The sequence below is a fragment of the Gambusia affinis genome, linkage group LG06 (genome assembly GCF_019740435.1).
Source record: "Gambusia affinis linkage group LG06, SWU_Gaff_1.0, whole genome shotgun sequence".
NCBI classification, from domain to species: Eukaryota; Metazoa; Chordata; class Actinopteri; order Cyprinodontiformes; family Poeciliidae; genus Gambusia; species Gambusia affinis.
The window spans coordinates 23,720,643-23,736,251 of record NC_057873.1 but is presented as its reverse complement, the minus strand read 5'-3'; the positions used below and the strand labels follow the sequence as shown (position 1 = coordinate 23,736,251).

General features: G+C 37.4%; 1 protein-coding gene across 1 annotated transcript in view; it reads left to right on the top strand.

The window, feature by feature from the left end:
* Positions 1 to 15,609, top strand: part of schip1 (schwannomin interacting protein 1) — a 269,390-nt gene that overhangs the window by 12,912 nt on the left and 240,869 nt on the right. The gene's annotated exons all lie outside the window — the stretch shown is intronic.

Sequence of the window (15,609 nt, the reverse complement as noted above, 5' to 3'; positions counted from 1 at the left end):
TTGCAAAGACTTAGCACAGAAAAATATGATGTCATGTCTCCGTGCTCAGCAGCTGTGGCAGCTTTGTGTGGGTTAGATTTTTTTTTTTTTTTTTACCCACTCCTTTTTTCTGTGTTGGTGAGATGATGTCCTGATGCGACCTGGTATGAATATGTCTATGAAAATGTTGTCCCGTCAATCTATTGTGTATTTTTGGATGTAGTTGGGAGGGATTTTTGACTCATTATATGCTTTCTTCAACTCAAATGTTGAAAGAATGTTCCATTAATAACATCAGTTAACTTCATGCTGCTTTCAGGAGATGTTTTTACTCACACCAGTATGCTACTTGCTCGAAACTAAATGCGCAAATGCAAATATAAAAGTTTTCATCTTGTAATGGCCCGTTTTTTACTCTTCATTTTAGTTTTATTGCAAATGGAACTGAAAAAGTTAATTGACTTGGGCGAACACATTCATTGAACGTTGTTAAATAAACTGAGTGTTTTTTGAACAGTGATCCATATCCCATTCTTGTTTTTGGAAATACACAGAAAATGTTGCCCAAAAAAACAGAAAATAATGGATCCAAAAAACTGTTTCAATCATTTAAAATATTGAGACACGTCTGATGTTTTGGATCAATGGCTAAATAAGCAGTTTTCTACAAAAGTAAGACTTTGGTGTATGTTTTGTTAAAAATATTGTTTAGTTTATTGTTAAACGGAGAAAAATAAAATAAAAAAATCTTAAAACTTTGTGGCCTGTGAGTAACCAATTTGATTAGGCAAATGGTTTGATCACCACTGTTGCACATTAAAAGAATTAATCACAGATTGGCTTAAAATTGTACACTAATAGACTAATTATTTTTAATGACTGTGTGCTTGTAAAGTAGATTGTAATATCTGTTTACAAAAAATCTGATTTATTCCTTTAAGACTTTTTTTCCACGGGCTTTATTGTATAAAACTGTGTTCAGGGGTTAAAGGTACTTCACACAAACTGAAAAATAAAAAGTGCAAGGAAGGCACTTTAAAGCTTAAGTGCTCAGGATAACATATAGAATCAGTCTTAAAAGAAAGACCACAAAAAGCAATCAAAATAACAAAATCAGACAGTTTTCCAATTACAACCATGATGTTGTTACTAAGAGCAACATTTCGAAATGTTTTCAAAAAGCCAAAAGCCTCGCCGAACTAAGGGAACTCTTGTATTCGGTCCTTCCGCTTACTGTAGTTGCTTTTGATGAATTGTGTACATTTACCCTTATGAGTCAAAATTCATTTTATTTAGGAGCTTTTTATCTGCAATCACATCATTACTTGGCATCAGTAAAAGTCCACAGTGTTTGAGAGATGATGGGTTAATTCTGATTATGGAAAATGACACTTTGTTTTCCTCATTACTCTTCTTGAATTTCCTCTTTTTATGCAATTACTCAGTAATTGTGTTTTTTTGTGTGTGTGAAGTTTGACTCAATTATAATAATTACAAGTAGGAAAAAAAACACACAAAAGCATGTTTACTGTAGCTCTGTCTTATTCTTTGGATGCTTATAAGTTTAGTTGAAATCCACTGAGGTTATTTTTCGTCATTCAAGCCACCTTTCACTCAGAAAGGCACAAATGTCCGGTCTTCCTTCCATCACCTTTACCCTTTCTACTCCATTGCATCACTCCTTTTGGCTATATTTTCTTCTCCTCCTTCTTCTGTCTATCACACTCTAATCCCTCTGTCTTTCTCACTTCGCCTGTCCTCATTCACCTTGTATCCCTCTCTGCTGTGGCAGTTTGGGCTCTGAAGGACAGACATTAATCAGTGTAAGGCCAGGGTGCCACATTATATCTTTCTGAGTGTTGGCGCTCATGTTGGCTCATGTGGGTTTGAAGGACCTTGCCGCTGCCCTGTAGTGGAGTGGGGAAGGTTCAAACATACTTTATACATATTTTATGGAACTCCAATATTGAGCACACTAACACACACACACACACACACGCACACGCACACACGCCATACGCTCGGAGAAGATACCGCAGCACACGTCCTTCATCTTCCATTGGAAAACATTCTTTGATTTACACTCAGGAATTCAACTGTTTGCATCAGTGTCAGGCTGACATTGCAGCTGCATGTCTGGAAATGATGATCTGCTGTAAAACTAGACCCAAATGTAATATTTATGCACTAAGGGCCTCGACTCTTCACGTCCTACTCTGGCCATGCCTGGGTTGTTGATAGTAAATCAATGGTTTTGACTGTTGCAGCGATTCTGCTGGTTTATGTTGGCAGACCTCTGGCAGGCGCCGTATTGGCAAATTTGTTTTGTTGATGCAAAACAGCGAAAGGAGGAAATAATTTGACAATCAATTATTCTTTTAACTGGTAAAATAAATTGAATAACATTCAAAAACACTTAAATATTTATTTATATTTACATTCTAACCTTATTTAATAAAATTACCAATCAATCTCAGATTAAATATCAAATTTGCAGCAGAATTTAAAAACAATCACACCAATCCATTACATGGCCCATATTTTCATTAAAACTCACAGGGTATTTTTCAAGGACAGGGCGGCATTATGTTATGATTCATAACCTGCTGCTCTCTGAATTGTACAACACATAGTTTTCTGATCAACCAGCCTGTTGTATGAAATTTTCTGTCTGCTTATTTGTCCGTACTGTTTTAGGTCATGCTGGTCACTTCCATTATTCATTTCAGATTAACTTCCCTTGTGTTTATTCAGTACTTGCTACTTTCCCAGGACCTATAGGTTGTTTTGTGAAAGTTTCAGTTTGCTTTTCACTTTCAGGGTTCATCCTTTTTTACAGGAAGACTTCCAACCTTATGCTACCTTCTTCAACTTTCAAGTTAAAATAAAGATATTTTAAAGTGGTTACCAAAAACATTGAGATTATTTTGTCAGGATTTATGGGGTACTTTTTTTTATTTATTTTTTTATTTACTATGCATTTTCTTGAATTTACAGGTCTGGAAAATATAAAGTAGGACTACTATCTTATGTCCTTCATTATACATACATGTTTTTTTTCCAGGATGTGGTGGGAGCCGTAGTGCAAGTAAGTCCATAGAAAGTATCTGGGTGTATGCTATGTCAGAATACAGGCTGGTTCCCAAGAAAAACCCTGTAAGTTCAGAGAAAGTCAGTGCTGAGTTTGTTTTTATCTGAAAATCTGTAATTAACATCTCAGTAAGTTACCTCACTGAGACGTCGTCACTGCAATATTGAATGCAGATGAGGTCTTGAAGCCTGCAGATATCTTAGCCTTGAAACAGGTGATTACTTATAGAAAAGGATCTAAAAGCTGCATTATAGGCGCTTGGCGGATTTGACAGTGATTACGTTTTCATGATCATACATGTAGATTATTGGTAGGCAACTCACATCCTTTGCTCTGCATTTAGCTTTGAAGGTCTTCTCCTTTGTAGAGTGACCTGAATATGTAGAAGTCTTTAAGCATGCATTTGCATAGGAGCGTCCATGTAAGTGCTGACTGGTGCTGCTGTGGATCCATGTGATTTACACAGGCGCGTGGCCTTCTGGGATGGTTTAGTTAGTTTTATGCAGAGCCACAAGCCAAGGATCAAAGCTAACGTGTTGAAATGAGAGAGCAGACGAACTGCTTCAGAGTCATTTCTTTGAACCTTTGCTAAAGCTAAACAGCCCGATAACTAATGAATTAATTTAAGTGATGGATATCCCAGAAAAGTGCAGCAAGAAAACAGAGGAGAAAAAAAAGATCCTGTTGCCGAAAAACTTCAAACATAGACAAACATAAATGTTCCTATGCTTAGCTTGCAGGACGTCTGTGTCCATTTGCTGTCTGTTTGCGAAACTTGTTTGTAGACATTGATCTGCTGCTACCTCTGTGACTTGTTTGCACTCCCCCCACCCCTTTACTTTCTGAGGAGAAAGTGTTAGTGTAAGCGTTTCTGCAGGCTGCGTGGGAGATCGTTCTCTCATCTCTTACACCAGTAATCTCACAAGGCAAAGAGATGTCTCCATCCCTGCTGCCACCACTACCCCAACCTTAATCCCTTTTTCTCACACTCACTTCATGTCATTCCCTCCTTACATCTCCCACTGCTTCTACCATGGAGAGACACACACCACATCTCACTCCTCTTCCACCTGCACCCCTCTTCCACACACACACACTTTGCCCCTCCTCTCCGTATTTGCAGACGATTGCTAACAAATGTTTTATTGGTGTCAGTCGGTATCTGGTTTCAAATGAATTTATACACCGCTGCTGGAGAGTTGACATCGATCGGGCTTAACTCATTTAATAGTCATGACATTTGCCTATTAGCTTATTTACTGTCAAAATAGGCCTGAGCTCAGCTGGCTTGCTGAGAGATAGTAACTCTCACATTTGTATCCGTCACAGAAGTTAAATTTGACTGCCTGTGCAAAATATAAACTCCGGAGGAATATTCAGCCCCGGCGAGCAGACAGAGATGGACTTGCATGTAGTAAAGCTACCACCCATCATGTATAAATCAATATAAACTCCGTAATTGTATTAGCAAAACAGCAAAAATGGCAAAATTACAAAAGCTGACATCAGACTCGCTTCTCCACCCCACCTCCCCATGTTTCTCTTTAAGGATTGCTTGTCAGCTTCAATGTTATGTTATGTTATGTTTCTGGGACGGGGGTCCCATTATGGAGAGCATCTTCACTAAAAATATATTTACTTTTTACAATAATTTTAACTGATTTTGTCTGTTTTTTGTCATCCAAGTTAAAGATGCACTAATCAACAATTTGGACCGATTTCTGACACCTGTGACACGAAAATATTGGCCATGTGGATTTTCTTTCTTTTTTTTGTAATAAAAATATAAGGGCATGACCGTTATATTTTCTTAACGGTCATGCTTAACGGTCATGCCGGTTAAGCATGACCGGTTATTAAGCATTTATTTTTGCAGTGGATTTCAGAGTAGTTGCCGCATAATTTTTCTATTCCAAAGGAAAGACAAAATAATTATAGAGTTTAGATATAAACTTTCTTTTATATTGTATTTTACTACAGTCTCAGCATTAATGCATATTCCCTGGAGAAGATATATTTTTTACTTTTATTTTCAAAACTCTTCCAACTTTTCTAAATCCAATTTCATAAGTGACAGAGATTTAAGTGGTAAAAAAAGAATACTAGCAACTTGCTGTGTTCTGTTCAGCCTTCCTATTATCAGTCTTAACCTTCACTTTCTCTCACTCTTCGTTAGCCAGACTGAACCACAATCATATCTGGACTCTGGACATACGTATGTGGACAGATCTTGGTGTGTTGTAGAAAACACATGTTGTTAAAGAGCTTTTTACATTTCTACTTCATCTTTCCTTTTAAAAACTTATCCACACAGGTCTTCAGCAGGACCTGGTACCACTTACATATTATGCATTGATTGATGAGGAGCGGCAATAGCCACAAAATGTAACAGATTTACATTTACAGATTTTTTTTTGCTGAATTAGAGTTCATTCCTGGTGTGTTATATGGGAAACTGCATGTTTAATATTCTTACATGGATGCAGTGTTGTCTGAGTGTGTTATAAATTACACAAGTAGATTTGTGCTGTATTATAAAAGTTTAATATCTTAAAAGTACTCTGTTTTATAAATGTAGTTGAGATATAGGAAGCGTTATCAGTGTATCCCAAAATGCCAAAACAATCTCAATCACCTCTTTTGACTCTCCAGAACATAATCTTTTTCTGCTAGCCTTCCCTTACTTTGCCAATATTGTGACGTTATTGATGTGTAACCTTAGGCTAACTGAAATATGGACTTCTATTTTCATGCTTTCTTGCCTTTCAGTTAGAGATAAAGATTACAAATCTTCCTTTAACTCCAGAAAATGGCAGCAAGCTTTGTGTTTTGCAGACAGAGGCTCAACAAAATATCTGCAGTTAAAAAAAAAAGAAGAATGAAGATGAGAAAGATTTCTGTAGATTGAATTTGTTGCACAAAGCAAACTATTGCAGCTAAAGCTTGCAATGTTGCTGTAAGTGGACCATGATGCCCAAGAGTTGTGCTAATTCATCCAGGCCAATAGCTATTATTTGAAACAAAGAAATTGCTTTCCATAAGAATTTTATGGGTGTATACACCAGCATGCATGGAAACCTACACTCCAAAGTAAAGTTCCAAAATAGCTATTGATTTTGAGAGAGCCCATTGGGAAGATATCTTAGAGATTCATCATCGCTATTTGGCAGAAAGGGAAAATGAGGAGAGGATAAAGCTAATGTCTCCGGGAGGCGGAGGGAGGATGATGGATGTTTGAAAATACGAATGTTGAGAGTGATGGTAGCTAGATAAGATGTGGTGGGATTTGAAATGATTATTAGAATCATAACTCTATGTCTGAGCCTCTGTGAGTCTAAATTTCTGTTTGAGTTTAAGAGTTAGACACAGATACTTACAAAAATATTCATGGCCCTTTACCTTTTTTATAAGGATGACAAATTTCTTTGTATTTTATTGGGATTTTCTGCTGCATACCATTGAGAAGGTTATTCAACCATTTGATTCAGGTGTGCTGAACCAGGGGCATACCTAAGAGTAGCAGATCACCGGCTCTCAAGAGCTGGAGTGGAAGACCTCTGGTCTTAACTATCCCACTTTTGCTATGTTTATATATTTAGACATGATCCTCTGCCCCAGGCTAGGGTTCTCTGCAGAAGGTATCAGGGGGATGTCAGTACCAGATGTACCAAGTTGTAAAAGTTAAGATTTTGAAACTGTAAAACATTTCCACCTTACCATTCTTCTTTTTAATGAGACCAGAGAAACCATATGAGGGTCTTGGATCTTCTTCGGCTGAATTACCAAGTGTAACTTAACTCCTCCTCCACCACCTGTTGATGAAAACTGTGAGTCGACTTACCGCAAAATGGATGCTACTCGTTTTTTTTAAACGACTGAAAAGATTGGAGTCTGTCTGGTCACAAAGAGCACTGACAGTCATGTTATAGAAACTAAAGGATCTTCCAGCAGCACCATTGCAAAACCCAGAAATTATAATATGTTATAGCTTTTTGTTTTTGTAAACACAACAAAAGCTTCTCCATTAACAACCATCCTTAGAAGCATTGGACTAAAAAGTAGTACCTATGATAAGCTCAGCAGGCTATCCGTTCCACTAGGTGCTTGCTAATTACTGCTGCCGCTAGTCTGGAGGAGCTCTGTGAGACTCAGCTGGAGACCGCAGCTCAAAGGAGGAGCTTTGGGTAAGTAGGCGATGCTAAGTATGAACAAGTATTTAAGCACCCCTGAATGGTTGCCGAGGGAGATTCAAGCACTCCTCAAACATGTGTGAAAAACTCTGAGCAGCAACTTTTTTTGATTTAGGAATAACATTATGACCTGATGTAAAGCTCAAAGTCAATTTTCCAGAAAACCCTCCACCCCCGCCTTTAAAACCATAATGAAGTTTTCACATTTTAATGTTTTAGAAACCACAATGTAGTGGTTGTCACATTGCAAAGCACTGTGTGTGAATATCAAAGGATCCGTTTCATGTTTATATGTTCAGAGTAACACGCGTGCCTGTGTACTCATTAACCCACTCAAGTACACGCCCACAAGCAGTCTCCACTGGCACATTAAACACATCTGATGACCTCCTACAAGATAAATCAACAAAATCAATGTCATACAACAACGGAGCAAAAAATAAACCAAAACAAAATAGACAAAACAAAAGAAAGGTTGTTTTGGTTTTTCTTCTTTTTGTATTTTTTTTTTCTGAAGCCAAGGGTCTTTAGGCAGTTTATTGGAAAATTTACAGCAGTTCATGTCCTGCATTTTAATAAAACCAATATTTTACAGCTGCTGCATGGGGATTTGATTGGAGGCCGTGAACCCCCTACAAGCCTCTAATTGGTTATTTATCTAGAAAACATGGCATTTAGCTGACACTCCTTAAACTAAACCAGTGTAACGTTGTGTGAATACTTACATATGACAGCATATAAACATGGATGTACCACCTTTATGCACACAAACCGGCTATAACCAGGCATAAATCTGCTGGAGGCATCTCCCTACCATCTGGAGAAGTAATAACAATCTGGAACCTAAGGCAATATCCTCCCCTGTTCTATTTCAACACAACCCTCCCTGCACACACACGCAAACACACGTGCACACACATTCCTGGTTATCTTCTCTCCTTCTTTTCCCCGTCCTACAGCCGCTTGTGTTTTTTCTTTGTCCCTTCTTCCACCATTTACTTCAGTGTGCTTCCTCCTCACAGATCTATACGGTCTGTTTGCATGTGGAGACCGTCTCCTACTCTGATAGACTCGGGCCACATGGCCAGTGAGTCTGCCCATAATGAGATCTCTGGAGGAAAAAGGAGTGGCATAAAAAGGTGGTAGAGGGCAGGAAAGAGGGAAAGAAAAGCCGGGGGTTAATCTCTATTCTGACCCACTCAAATGTGGGAAACATCTGCAATAGCTTCCCCTCATCCAACTTTAAGTCTAACTATCACTTCGGCCCTTCATGAAGTACCCCTCCCATTTGTTCATTAGCTATGTACCATTACTGTTCATTAAGCAGATCAGAGGCATGATAATTTCTTTCTGACAGCATTCCTGCTGTGCTTACAGAGCCCTGGCTATTGTGTGGAGGCTGAAGGAGAAGTGAGGATACTCAGAGGAGAAGGACTTCTAGGTTGGAAAGGAAAATCAAAAGCACAGGGGGTAGCAGTGAAGGAAAAAAAAGATATAATGCTCATGCTGGGTTATGGTTTATTTTTAAATGAAGTGCAGACAGCACATAAGATATTCATGCTTTCACTACTTATAGCGCCTTACTGTTGCTGTAACTTTAGGGAGCAAAGAAAAAGTTTTCAGAAGCATTTAACAAAATGAAGTTAATCATACACAACTATGTTTTGTAATATTATAATAGCAATGGCCCAAAGGTAAATTTTGACATGAACAGGAGATAAAATAAGATATAACTTTATTAATCCCCCACTGGGGAAATTACAATTGACAAGTAATAGCAACAAGAGTTGCTCTCCATAATGATAAAGGTGTAGTCTCATGCTAATGCCACAACATGTTGCAATATAAAGCTATCTTAAACTACTATAATATTCATAAATCAGTCTCAAAATCTATCAAAATCAATGTAAAGAATTGATTCCTCATCTGTCCACTCAATATTATGCAAAAAAATCTGAAATTTGTGTACGTTTCTCCAATTTTGATTTATTTTTCAATTAACTACTCAATTAATTGCTTTTTGAAATAAGTTGTTATTTTATTTAGGTTATTTAGTCTAACAAACAAAAATATGACTGTAAATAAACCTAGCATGTCTTAGCATACAATTGTGAAGTGTACATATGATGCAACCAAAAAACAATAATCATAACTGGATCTAAAGAGGGTGATCAGTTGAGCAACATCTTTTTGAACGATTTCTGTGGCCTCAGTCAGAACTCGACTCTCTGGGAGCCAACGAGGGATAAGATGTCACAAGGAATTGATCAGCCACTCAGAAAGGTCCTTTGGGTAATGCCAGAACTGTGTCACATCATTCAAAGAATGCAAAATGGATTCTTTTTTTTTTTTTTTTTTTTTTCTGAAATACTTTTCTTAGACTCAGATAGCTCCGACAGTCTGCCAATGTCAGATAGCTGGCTCACTCCATTTTAAATATCCAACATTATGTAAGGCTTGTATTAACACAAAGTTAATTAAAACTTATTAAGGATAACAACAAGATTATAAATTAGCATATTGGCCATTCTTGCCACCAACCACAGGAGTAGCAGCTATTTTGGACTAGATTTTTGGCTTATTAAAGTGTCTTGTGAAAAGTATTTCTTCAAAGTTTAAACCGAAGTAAGAGAATCTTCGCTACATAAAATTTCATGCGTAGCTAAATCACTCTGCTGTTAGTTAATCTTATTCGACTTGATTCATCAGGTTTTCTACAGTGAATAAGTACTTTGACCATCACTCCTACAGTAAAAATGAGTCATGTTTTTATAAAACACATTTATTTTTTATTCAGTTTAATGCTGACTCATGTCCACCACTGAAATTGACAACAATGGATGCCTGAGCACCAGAATACGACCTAGAAGAAGAGAATGTAGTCCAACGAATCACATTTTCTGTTCTGGTAAATCACATGGGTGGTACAAATATTTTCTATTTTGACAGAACAGTTTGTCCAATAAGAGCATAAATGGTCCAGTTATAGTTTGAAGAACGCAGACAAGAGTTGGATCTCAATCTGGTGAAGAATCTGTGCAATATGCTGCAAAAACAACTTGGATAGAAGACTAGATTTCACAACTTGACATGATCAACATGATCTAATTCTTTGGTGTCATGTATCATAGCATGCACCTTCAGGACTCTAGTGGAGTCCATGCTCTGACCGAACTGAGATCTTTTAGCAACAAAGGGGAGACACTGTGCTACACACTACAATGGGCTTTGTTAATAATCTTATGCTTTATCATTTATGTCGGGTTGTTTTTTGTCTTTCTCTTAGACTCACTTAATTTCCTGGAAATGTTTTTTTTATAAAATAACCATTTAAATAAGTTTTCTTGCTCTGCTAGCAGGGAGCTGTTCTGTAATCAAAGAGAAAGTCAACACTAAAGGGAGCTTTATTGTCACTCCGACGACAAGACCAGGGGTGCTCCGCAGGATAAAACTGCAGCTCCCCTGAGCTTTGCTTGCAGCATAAACAAGCTGATTAAAGCAGACATGAACAAAACTTAAAATGTGAAGTCCAATAAATAAACAAAAACAGCTATGATTAAAAAAGCAGAGGATGAGGAGCCTTCTTTCTAGAAGATATTACACATAAAAAAATGTGTGTTTCTCTCAGCAATATTTATTGAAAGTCTCTCAGAGAAATCAAGAGGGGAGTTATTGCCCCTCGTCTTATTACAGAGTAACAGAAGGGACGGGAAGGATATATATTAAGACAGTTTGTGTTCCTGTGCTCAACAAATTTGACGGCCCAGTCAATGTTTGTGTATTTCTTTTTAAAAGGTAATCAAGGAACCCGACAGTCCTACATCTCATACGGTAATAATGTTTGCAAGAATACAGACGTGTAAATGGTCCATGTGCAGAGTGGGTAAAATCACTGTCATTCAATCACATGTAACTCTCCTTTGCAAAACTCTCCTTTTGCAAAGGAGAGTTACACCTACCAGTATATCTTTTTCTATCAGTTTTTGTCTTTTATGGTACTCATGTTGTAGCTCTGGATTGGATAAGACATCGGAGAACTCTTTTGGTTTGTTTTTTTCTCACAGGTAAATTTGATCTGTGTGTATCCTCTCGTGTCTTTTTGACCCATAAGTCGGGGATGAGAGCAGAAGTTCCTTATTGTAGTGTATATGAGAACTCACTTGTTACTTCACTGCAGACAAGAGAAAGCAGCACGTATGTGTAATGGCGATGGGTAGAGGATTATCGGTGACAGATGTTAGGCATTTATCTAATGCTTTAAGTTTTGCATGGGGTATAAACTCTTTAATGTTATTGAAGTTGAAGCAGTTTTCATATCTGGGAATGTTTCCCCAGACAAATGCCCTGCGAAGTTTTGGTTTTGTTTATGATTGAAGCTACTGCAGAAGAACTTCTTTAGACAGAGTTACTAACAACCTACGAATCTGCATAAGTATGGAATGTGTGCAGGATCTGTTTACATACAGCCATCATCGCCATGAATGTCTAATTATATTGGGCTATTACCAATGCATTTGAACCAATAATCTTTGGGCTTTTATGTTGGAATGTGGAACATCAATGGATTTTAAAAAGAACTGATTTTGTGCTTTTTTATTTTTACTATAGATTTCCTTTTTTTATTTTCCCAGAAAATCCTCAGTAAATTCAAAGTTGTGCATCAAATTCTTGTTATTAAAATTCATTTAAATGTATTCTTGTATAGTCAACATCATATAAAGACCTAAATTAATATGTGGTTGATGCAAATTATGATTGTATAAAAACCTGCTCAGTGACATGTATACTCACATACATATATATGAGTAATTTGTAATGTACACCTGCCTGTACAGTTCTCTCTCAAAGAATAAAGCCCAGCCAAATGTGTCCTCGCAATCTTTCACCATTACCATGGAAACAGTGAACATGCACAGGATGTTCTTATTTACCTATGCAAATAACTTCCTGCAGCTCTCATAGTTGTCAGTCATTTCATTTGGTAAAAATTTTGATTGAAAGAGTGAAAAATGATAGTCTGTGCCAAAAAATGAAAAACCCTTACACACCACTTGCTTGTCCGCATCTCAGCCAAGCGTTACCTTACCAATCAATACATTTTATAAACTATTACAGGCTATACATTGCTCTTTCTTTTAATACTGATGTCTGCTCTCTCAATCATCATAGTGCATGCCTTGCATTTTCAGCAAAGAAAGCAGTCATTTAGAAACGGGTGTAAGCTTTGAGAAACTGCAAGCACATTTCAGAGTAAGCCCCTCACAAGAATGAACTAAGTTATTTTACTACTTAGTCTAAGGTGCAGAAGAAGATTTAAAGTAATTAGGTGGGCAGCCGGCTGCCTTTTATGTCCAAGTACCAATTCCTTTGTGTAAGTGGTAACAACAAATGGGTAGAGGGTTGAACTCAGTTTAGCAAGATGTTCCTTAAGCACCAACACGCTTAAATTGATGCTCCATTTTTTTGATGCATCTAAAAATACTTTAAGTGGTGCGACTGTGAAGCAACTAATCACATTTGGTCAAATATCAAGTTTTACGCTTTTGTTTTTGAATTATGTGTATTCTTAATGATGTGCCTTTCTGATATTACATATACTGAGGTTGTGTTGATACAAACAGTGCTAGTTTCATGTGCTACTGCATTAGGAGGGAGTAAGCTAACTTTTTTTATTATTTCTTTTTCCATGTCACATGGTCACCTGACCACTTTGGGATACAAGTTCAATGTTCTTTACACAATCTATGAGTGATCGAATAATTGCAGCTGAAGTAATAAGAAAACAGGTTCAAACATCTCTGCCATTTCTTCACTAGTCTAAGCAAACCATCCGCATATCGTGTCTTGAAATGAGATACTATTGGGTCTTGGTACTTAGGATGGACACTTCAAGCCAAAATACTAATCTCAAATTTAATAAATTATTTGTTATTTTTTGATTTGCCAATCTCCACTCCTCCCCTACCCTGGCAAAAATCAGCCCCTTGTTCTACACTTTGATTTGCACGGAGGCTCTGAGCTCTCGGCTATTCAGAAACGATTGTTTCCTGGACGCCTCGACTGTGTTGAGGTTTTAAATGTTGCCCAATCACTAACATTTATCTATGATGTAGGTAATGTGCCAGTTCAATGCCATAAAGCTGTTGGAAATTGCCTGCGCTGTAAACAACCAATCCTCCACCGCTGATCCGACAGAAATGGCTGTTAATGTTCATTCAATATTTGGAAGCGCAGCCAACATGAACTGAACGACTACAATTCTAAAACAGCACAGAAAATCAACGTCATTGTTCACAACTCCTCCTTCTGTTCGCTGATTGGCCTACTAGAAATTCTACCGGAGTGAGTCCAAGCGAAGGGGGAAAAAAAACACAGATTCTAGACTCCAAGACCAAAATGTACACAAAGCTATACATTTGCAGCAGTTCAAAGTTCTGTCTGCGAGAGTATTTGATATGAGGTGATGCACTGTAACAACCTTTATGTACCAGTGACTCATTATCCCAACACGGTGCTGACAATAGAAAAAATATCTCCTTATTGCTGCCATCCTGTGGTAGCAGTAACCCTTTACATGTAGTGTGCTGAACTACATACTGGACTTACAATATCAAACTCCTTGTCACTGCATTACTACAAGGAGGCAGTACTGCATTACTTATTACTATAATAAGGCTTTGCAAATGGGTCACTAAACTGGATATTGGGCTAACAATAGAAGGCTGTCTTTATCAGCATCATGTTTTGGTAGCATACAAGCATTAACATTAAAAAAGAAAAAAAACATTATGTAGAGAAGACAAGCAATGCCTTTCCTAATTGCTAGGATATTTGTTAATATTAATTAGAAGCAATAGCATGTTATGTGCTTTATATATCGTCTCAGAATTCCAAAGCTTATTTCCAAAATCTCTGGCTTAGCAGGAGATTAGATTGCATAGGCAATAGTATGAAATTAGGGATCTGAGGAAATCCTGGAAAGTTATTTATTCAATATGCATCTTCCTGGGGCTTTGAAATGCAAGGCAAATATGCAATAGTTTCTGCAGTAATCTCTTTCCTTACTTTGATGGAATGCTAAGAAATGGTAAAAGCCTTCACATGCACAGGAAGGGAGTGATAATAATCGTCCTTCAGTTGGGGGGTAGGCGGGGAAGAAAAGGGCTTCCTTTATATCACTTTTCCATGGTTACAAACATGAAAATTCCCCTTGTTACCCTACGTCTGCAAGTTAAATTGTGCGGTTAGTTCCTATCATTTCTGTTAGATGTCAAAAAAGAAGTTTGCTTGGAGTGTCGCATGTATTTCACAGTAAAGATGAGAAAATTGGAGTATTGGCTTGTGCAAGCTGATTGCTGTTTAGTCACATCCTGCATATAGCTTTTTTCCAATGTGCACAGAAACCGTAAATCGGACATTAACCTTAAGGGACCCCCTAGAGGACCAAGTAAGTAGCAAGATCATGTTTCAAGGGAGGAGAGGAAATGAGATGCATAAAGATAACACCAGAGATGTTTTAATGCATCTTAACGGATATTTTTGCTTCATTTTGCTTCATGCCAATATAAAACATGCTAGTAGATGATTTATATCTTGTCAGACATTTTGACAATGTCTGACAAGTAATAGGAAACAGGAAACACTTAGGCTCCTGTCTAATGACTGTTCATGAGTTACTCCATCTCCATGATTGTAGTGATGTGTCTGCATGTCTTCGGAAATGGGAGAGAGCAGTTTCCAGTAAAGCATTTAGCTGCTCTGAACAATAATATAATTCACCTACAAACGTTTCCCTCACTCACAGCGTTTAGCAGAGGCTGCTTCCTGCCACAGAACAGGCATGCAATCAACCCTAAAACTTCTCGGCAATATAATTGAAATGGCAGAACAAGACAGAAGGAAACACCAGTCGTGAAGAGCTCATAGGCGATGACCTTATTTAGCCTTGTTGCGATACAGGAAAACTACATAGCAACGTACAGTACATAAAATGTTTGTTGTGTTTCTATATGATAATTTTAATCACATTTTTATATGAAGCCTAATATTTAAAAAGTAATAATAAAAACATTGCGTTAAAGTGGATTTTTTTTTTTGCAAGCTATCTCATAAACTTAATAGTCATTTTATAGATTCATTGCATAGGCTGTGCAGTAAAATATTGCACAGTTTTATTTTTAATTTTTTTGCAATTTTAATGATTGTGGCTTACAGATAAAGAAAACCTAAAATTTACTCTCTAGGATAATATGACATTAGACCAGTGGGTCTCAAACCTGGTCCTGGTACCACTGCTCTGTCTTTCCTTCAGTCAACCGGATTCAAATGATAGCAAGAGCTTCCGTGTGC